The 7,500-nt window shown below is 42.6% G+C and overlaps 1 protein-coding gene across 8 annotated transcripts in view; it reads left to right on the top strand.

Moving 5' to 3' along the window:
- Positions 1-7,500, top strand: part of LOC113828366 (glycoprotein 3-alpha-L-fucosyltransferase A) — a 194,470-nt gene that overhangs the window by 141,349 nt on the left and 45,621 nt on the right. The window lies entirely within an intron of this gene.

The following is a 7,500-nucleotide window of genomic DNA, read 5'->3' as shown; positions in this document are numbered from 1 at the left end:
CTATGAAAGACTTGGGAAAGGACATAATTAGGCAATGGTGCACTATGAAAAGGAGAGATGGAAGACTGTTATGGAAGGACAAAATGGATTCTATTGTGACAGGACAAGATGAAGACAATATGATGAATGTCGACGCAGGATTTGGGAATGGAGATATTAGAATTCATAGAACGGGAGGGTGATAGTCCAAGTTGAAAACAATACAACAGAAACCCTTTCTTGTGGATTCTAGCACTCGGCAGAATCAGATTCGACTGTAGGGGGGGGGGGGGGAGAAAGGGGGAAAAGTACAGTGATTATGAATATAAACATTTTGATTGGAGGGAAAAGGAGGTTTTGACAAACGGTTTACAATGGAAAGATGGAAAAAGAACTTGATTAAATGCAATAAAAAAAACGATCCCGAAATAGAATAAAGTTAATAATGATAAAGAGGATATGGAATTAATATGAATCTATGGAAAATATCCTTTGCTGGAACGAGTCTATGGATGTGTGAAAACGTAAAGCATTTCGTAGTAAATGAACACGAAGAGAACATTTGAAAATTTAGAAAAAAATAGAGATGGGAGTATTAACAAGAGAGAATTGATTCCACAAAAGAAAAGAGGGAAAAAAGAAAAGTGAAAACACAGACGAGAGAAGAAAAAAAAAAAGAGACGGAGACAATATAACCCTAGAAAAAGACAAGTAAAAAAGTAAGTAAGCCAAAATATATATTCAAAAACCAAAATGGAAAAAAAGAGGCGAGAAAAATTGTCCAGTATCCTTAAGTGTCTGGTGCAAGATCAATACTGCATGTTAGCACTTAGCGGCGTACCAGAAGCAAGCAGGCAAGCATGGCAGAGCGAGACAAAGCAAGACAAGGTAAAAAGAAATACAAAACAAGGGCAAGCTCAGGCAATGACATGCAAATGAAAGCAAGGCAACATAAGGTAGGGCATGGCAAGCCATGACAAGCCAAAGCAAGGACATGCAAATGAAAGCAATTCATTATTAGGTAGGACAAGGCAAGCCAAAGCAAGGACATGCAAGTGAAAGCAATTCAACACTAGGTAGGACAAGGCAAGCCAAAGCAAGGACATGCAAGTGAAAGCAATTCAACACTAGGTAGGACAAGGCAAGCCAAAGCAAGCCAAAGCAAGCCAAAGCTAGGACATGTAAATGAAAGCAATTCATTATTAGGTAGGACAAGGCAAGCCAAAGCAAGCCAAAGCAAGGACATGCAAGTGAAAGCAATTCAACACTAGGTAGGACAAGGCAAGCCAAAGCAAGCCAAAGCAAGCCAAAGCAAGGACATGCAAATGAAAGCAATTCATTATTAGGTAGGACAAGGCAAGCCAAAGCAAGCCAAAGCAAGCCAAAGCCAGGACATGTAAATGAAAGCAAGGCAACATTAGGTAGGACAAGGCAAGCCAAAGCAAGCCAAAGCAAGGACATGTAAATGAAAGCAAGGCAACATTAGGTAGGACAAGGCAAGCCAAAGCAAGGATATGCAGGTGCAGATCAATCCTGAGGTCACATTACCACCACCTCCCTCTACCCCCCCTCCCCGTCTCCCTCTCCCCCACCCCTCACCCGACAGACAAAGACCAAACCCAAATGTTATGTCGTCGGGAGAGCCCGTGAGGTGATGCTGGTGTTGGCAGATCTTGTTTGTCAACATTTCGAAGGGCGGCATCCTCCTTCACGCCCCGCCCCCCTCCCCCAGTCGCCCCCTTCCCCTTCTCTCCTCCCCTTCCCTCCCCTCGTCCTCTCATCATCACCCTCCCTCTCCCTCCCTCCTCCTCCTCCCCTCTCCCTGTCATCATCTCCGTCTCCCTCTCCCTGTCCTCCCCTGGCCTCGCCTCTCCCTCTCCCTCTCCTCCCGTCTCCCTCTCCCTCCCTGGCGTGCCCTCTCCCTCGCCCTCCCTCCCATCGCCCCCCCTTGCCCTCTCATCATCACCCTCCCCCTCTCCCTCCCTCCCCTCTCCCTCTCCCTCCCCTCGCCTCCTTTCTCCCTCTCATCATCACCCTCCCCTCTCCCTCTCATCATCACCCTCCCCCTCTCCCTCCCTCTCCTCCTCCCGCCCTCCCCTCAGAGAGACTGGGGGAGTGTTGAGGCAATTACTTTATTATTCACTGGTTTGTGGGAACCGGGCTTGGGTGTGGTGGGGGGGAGAGGGGGAGGGGGTAGGCGGGGTAGGATAGGGGAGGGAGGGGCAAAGGGGTGTGTTGGGCAGGGGGGAGGAGGAGGGGGAGGGGGTATTCATAAGATGGTGAATGTTGATGTTGGTTCACGGAATGCATACGCACACAGGCAAACACGAACACACGCGCGCGCACACACATACATGCACACACACACACACACACACAAACACATTCACACACACGCACACACACACACACACACACACACACACACACACACACACACACATACAGACAGACGCACACACACACACACACACACACACACACACACACACACACACACACACACACACACACACACACACACACACACACACACACATCCTCCCCCCACACACAAACAAACACCAACCCCTCCCCCCCTCCCCTCCCTCCCCCCTCCCACACGTAGTCAACACACGCCCAGATGTATCAAACACGTCTCAGATTTAATTGATTTACGACCGGTCTGCCAAACCACGCGGCGAGAACCGAGTCATATCCTACGTCGAAAGGACAAGTGAAATGCGGATGAAATCTGAGGGGGGAATCGGAACAGATTTCAGATTTCAGGATTTTTTTTTTTTTGTGTGTGTGTGTGTGTGTGTGAAATATGCGACTGAAATCTGAAGGGAACCGACAGATTTCAGGAATTATTATTTTTTTAATTGGTGAAATGAGCGACTGAAATCTGAGGCGGAATCGGGACAGATTTCAGATTTCAGGAATGGGATTTTTTTTCTTTCTTTCTTTTCTTTTAATACGCGACTGAAATCTGAGGGGAACCGACAGATTTCAGGATTTTTTTTTATTGGTGAAATTAGCGACTGTTATCTGAGGGGGAATCGGGACAGATTTCAGATTTCAGAAATGGGATTGTTTTTTTTATTGAATTGGTGAAATGAGCGACTGAAATCTGTGGGTAACCGCGACAGATTTCAGATTTCTGTGATCACAGTGTTGACGACATTGTCTTTCGAATTCGTGAAACGAGCGACGGAAATCTGGGAGAAGCCGCGACCAATTTCTGATTTCAGTTATCACTCTGTAACGGGGTTGTCTTTTGTATGTATATATATATATATATATATATATATATATATATATATATATATATATATATATATTTATTTATTTATTTATTTATTTATATATATATATATATATATATATATATATATGTATATTATATATATATATATATATATATATATATATATATATATATATGTATATTTATATATATATATATATATATATATATATATTATATATATATATATATATATATTATATATATATATTTAGATATATATTTATATATTTATATATATATACATTATATATATATATATATATATATATATATATATATATATATATATATATATATATATATATATATATATGTATGTATGTATGTATGTATGTATATACACACACACACGAGAGGGGGAGAGGGAGAGAGACAAAGAGAAAGAGAAAGAAAGAGACCAATTTATATGCATCCATACTTCACATACGAAAAACACAAATAAATAGCAATAACCAAGCAACAGAATACGAAACAGAACATTGCGGAAAATTCCGGAACGAACAAGCAAATTTCGACCGGCAGACAAAATCCCCCTCCCCCTCCCCTTCCTCTCCCCTCTCTTCCTTCCTCCTTCCTTCCTTCCTCCCTCCCCCACACCCTCCCCTTCCTCCCTCCTCCACACCCTCCCTTTCCCTCCCCCCCACCCTCCCCTTCCTCCCTCCCTCCACCCCCTCTTCCTCCCTCCTCCTTCCCCCCCTCCTCCTCCCTCCCCCTCCCCCACACCTTCCTCCCATTCCTCCTCCCTCCCTCCCCCCACACCCTCCCCTTCCTCCCCCACCACCCTCCCCTTCCTCCTCCCCCTCTCCCCTCCCCACCCCCTCCCCTTCCTCCTCCTCCTCCCCTTCCCTCCCTCCCCCCACCCCCCACCCCCATGCTGCGACCGCCACCATGACCCATCCAGTTTGCGCCGATGTGTCCAGCTTCAAGCTTGAACATCATTATCTACTGATCTAAAGCTTTATTTTCTATGATATTTTAGTTGTTTTCTTTTTTTTTCTGTTATCGGTTACTTTTAGTGCTATGTTTTTTTGTTGTTTGTTTTTTCTTTCTCTCTATGACATTTTAGTATTAAGTTGTTTTCTTGTTTTATGTATATTATGTTTTTTGGTATTAAATATTTTCCTATTTTTACCGTTACGAAATTAAGCCAATTGTCTTTTTTATATATATATATATATATACTTTTTGTGATGAATATCATCTTTTCCGTTTCAAAATTAAGCTGGTACTTATTATCTTTTTTTATATATATACTTTTTATATATAACTTGAACGTTATTATTTCATGATCTAACACTATTTTTTATTATTTTTCTTTGCTCTTCAATATTAAGTTGGTGATGAATTCCTTTTTTAATATATACTTTCTTCGATAATAATAGCCTTTGTCACCCTGTTTGATGTACGTTTGCAACATTCTTTTGCCTCACCCTGTATCTTTTACCACTATAGTACTACACAAAGATACTCTTTATATTACTTATTAAGTTTGATAATTCTCTATTCTCTATTTCCTCGCTAAGGTACTTTTTATGTGATTTATCATTTATTTCATAATTCCATATTCTCTAATTCTACCCTTTATATCATTTATCATATGTTCCATAATTGTACATTCTCAATTTCTACACCTCAATACTTAATATTATGTATTAAATGTTTCATAATTTCTCTACGATTCTTTTTATATTCTTATCAAGAGTCATATATTATTTTTACATTTCTCGTATTCCACGCTAAGACACTGTCTATTACTTTATCAGATGTTTCATAATTCTACATTTCTTTAATTCTACGATAAGACACTATATTCTTTATCATTTCTTTCTTAATTCTACATTCTCTAATTCTACGTCACGATATTCTAAATATAACTTATCAAATATTTCATAATTCTTCATTTCTCCAATTCTACGCTAAGACACTATATTCTTTATAATTTCTTTCTTAATTCTACATTCTCTAATTCTACGTCATGATATTCTAAATATAACTAATCAAATGTTTCATAATTCTTCATTTCTCCAATTCTACGCTAAGACACTATATTCTTTATCATTTCTTTCTTAATTCTACATTCTCTAATTCTACGTCACGATATCCTAAATATAACTTATCAAATGTTTCATAATTCTTCATTTCTCCAATTCTACGCAAAGTCACTATATTCTTTATCATTTTCTTTCTGCATTCTCTAATTCTACGTCACGATATTCTAAATATAACTTATCAATGTTTCATAATTCTACATTTCTTTAATTCTACGATAAGACACTATATTCTTTATCATTTCTTTCTTAATTCTACATTCTCTAATTCTACGTCATGATATTCTAAATATAACTTATCAAATTTTTCATAACAAGAAGACATTATATGTTATGAAATTTCATAATTTTCCATCCTCAAATCCTACGCCACGACGCTCTAAATATTACTCATCAAGTGTTTTATAATTCCGCTCTACACTCTACATCCTAAAAAAAAAAATCCTTTCCTGCCCTACCCTTAAGAATATCCTTATCTGTTGGTGTAGAATAATATTTCCGTTATTCTACAATTTTTTCTTTGGCTTAATACGACATCCTTTCCCCAGAGAAGTCTATTTTGTCACCCTTTCACCCTTTGTTATTCCTTTGTTTGGCCTTTGTGTCATCCTGCAACACTTGCCGTCACTCTGAAGTCGCGTTCTTTGTCACCCTGTGTTTGATGTGCGTTTGCCACATTCTTTTGCCTCACCCTGTATCTTTTATCCCTAAAACTCAGGCTTTCTTTCACACTTGCAGCCTTTCTCCCTTCTTTAAGAATCCTTTTTTGTCACTTTAGGAGACTTTTCTCCCGTCACCTTTTCGTCCTGCCTTAAAGCCCCCTTCCCTACCTCTCCGTCACCTTAGAACATCTTTCCGTCACCCTTCGCCCTTTTCTTCTCCCTTAAAAACCCTGCCCGAACCCTCCCTTAAAAGCCCTGCCTGAACTCTCCGTCACATGAACACCCTTTCTGTCTCCCTTAACCCGAGTCACTTGAGAACATCCTTCTTCGTCACCCTCTGCGTCACACCGTCACCCTTCAACCTTTTCTCTGTCACACCAACACCCTTTCTGTCTCCCTTAACCCCCCGTCACTTGAGAACATCCTTCTTCGTCACCCTCTGTGTCACACCGTCACCCTTCAACCTTTTCTTCGTCACAATAACACCCTTTCTGTCTCCCGTAACCCCCCCCCCCCGTCACCCTTCACCCTTTATTTCTCCCTTGAAAAAATGGCCGAATCCTCCGTCACACCAACACCCTTTCTTTCCTAACCCTCCGTCACCCTCGAACACCCCCCCCCACTCCCTCCTCTGCGTCACCCTTCGCGTCTCTCTTAACGTCCCCCCCTCCCCCCCGTCACCCTAGAACCACCCCCCTTTCCCCGTCACCCTAGAACAACCCCCCCCCCCCCCTCTTCGCCGCCCCCCGTCACTCTAGACACCCTCTTCGCCGCCCCCCGTCACCCTAGGACCCCCCCCCCTCTCCGCCCCCTCACTCTAGGACCCCCTCTCGCCCCTCGTCACTCTAGGACCCCCCCTCTCCGTTACCCACTGCGTCACTCTAGGACCCCCCACCCTCTCCGTCACCCTCCGCTTCTCTCTTAACGCCCTCCCACTCCCCGCCGTCACCCTAGAACCCCCCTTGTCACCCTAGAACCATACCCCCTTCGCCCCCCACCCCCCTGTCCGTCACCCTCCGCGTCACCCCCTCGCCCTTTTAGCGCACATTCCGTCACCTCCAGAAAGAATCAATTTCTTGTCGCGGCCGGACATTCACATCAGCTCTTGGGGGATGGAAGAAAGTGCTAAGCGACAAGGTGGAAACGCCGACGCCGCTCAGGGAAACTTTCGCCCATAATGCCCCCGTTGCTTTGCATCATTGTCCTCTGATCGCTCCTTCACTCGCGCTTCTTTACGGAACGAATTTTTGTCTTCTGGAGATTCGAGGAGAATGTTGGTGTCTCTCTCTCTCTCTTTCTTTCTCTCTCTCTATCTTTCTCTCTCTCTCTCTCTTTCTTTCTTTCTTTCTTTCTTTCTTTCTCTCTTTCTTTCTTTCTCTCTCTCTCTCTCTCTCTCTCTCTCTCTCTCTCTCTCTCTCTCTCTCTCTCTCTCTCTCTCTCTCTCTCTCTCTCATCTCTCTCGCTCTTTCTTTCCTTCTCTTTTTCTCTCTTTCTCTGTCTCTCTCTCTCATATATACAC

Source organism: Penaeus vannamei, chromosome 2 (assembly GCF_042767895.1).
Source record: "Penaeus vannamei isolate JL-2024 chromosome 2, ASM4276789v1, whole genome shotgun sequence".
Lineage (NCBI taxonomy): Eukaryota > Metazoa > Arthropoda > Malacostraca > Decapoda > Penaeidae > Penaeus > Penaeus vannamei.
The sequence above is the reverse complement of the archived record's forward strand: the minus strand, read 5'-3'. Positions and strand labels throughout refer to the sequence as shown.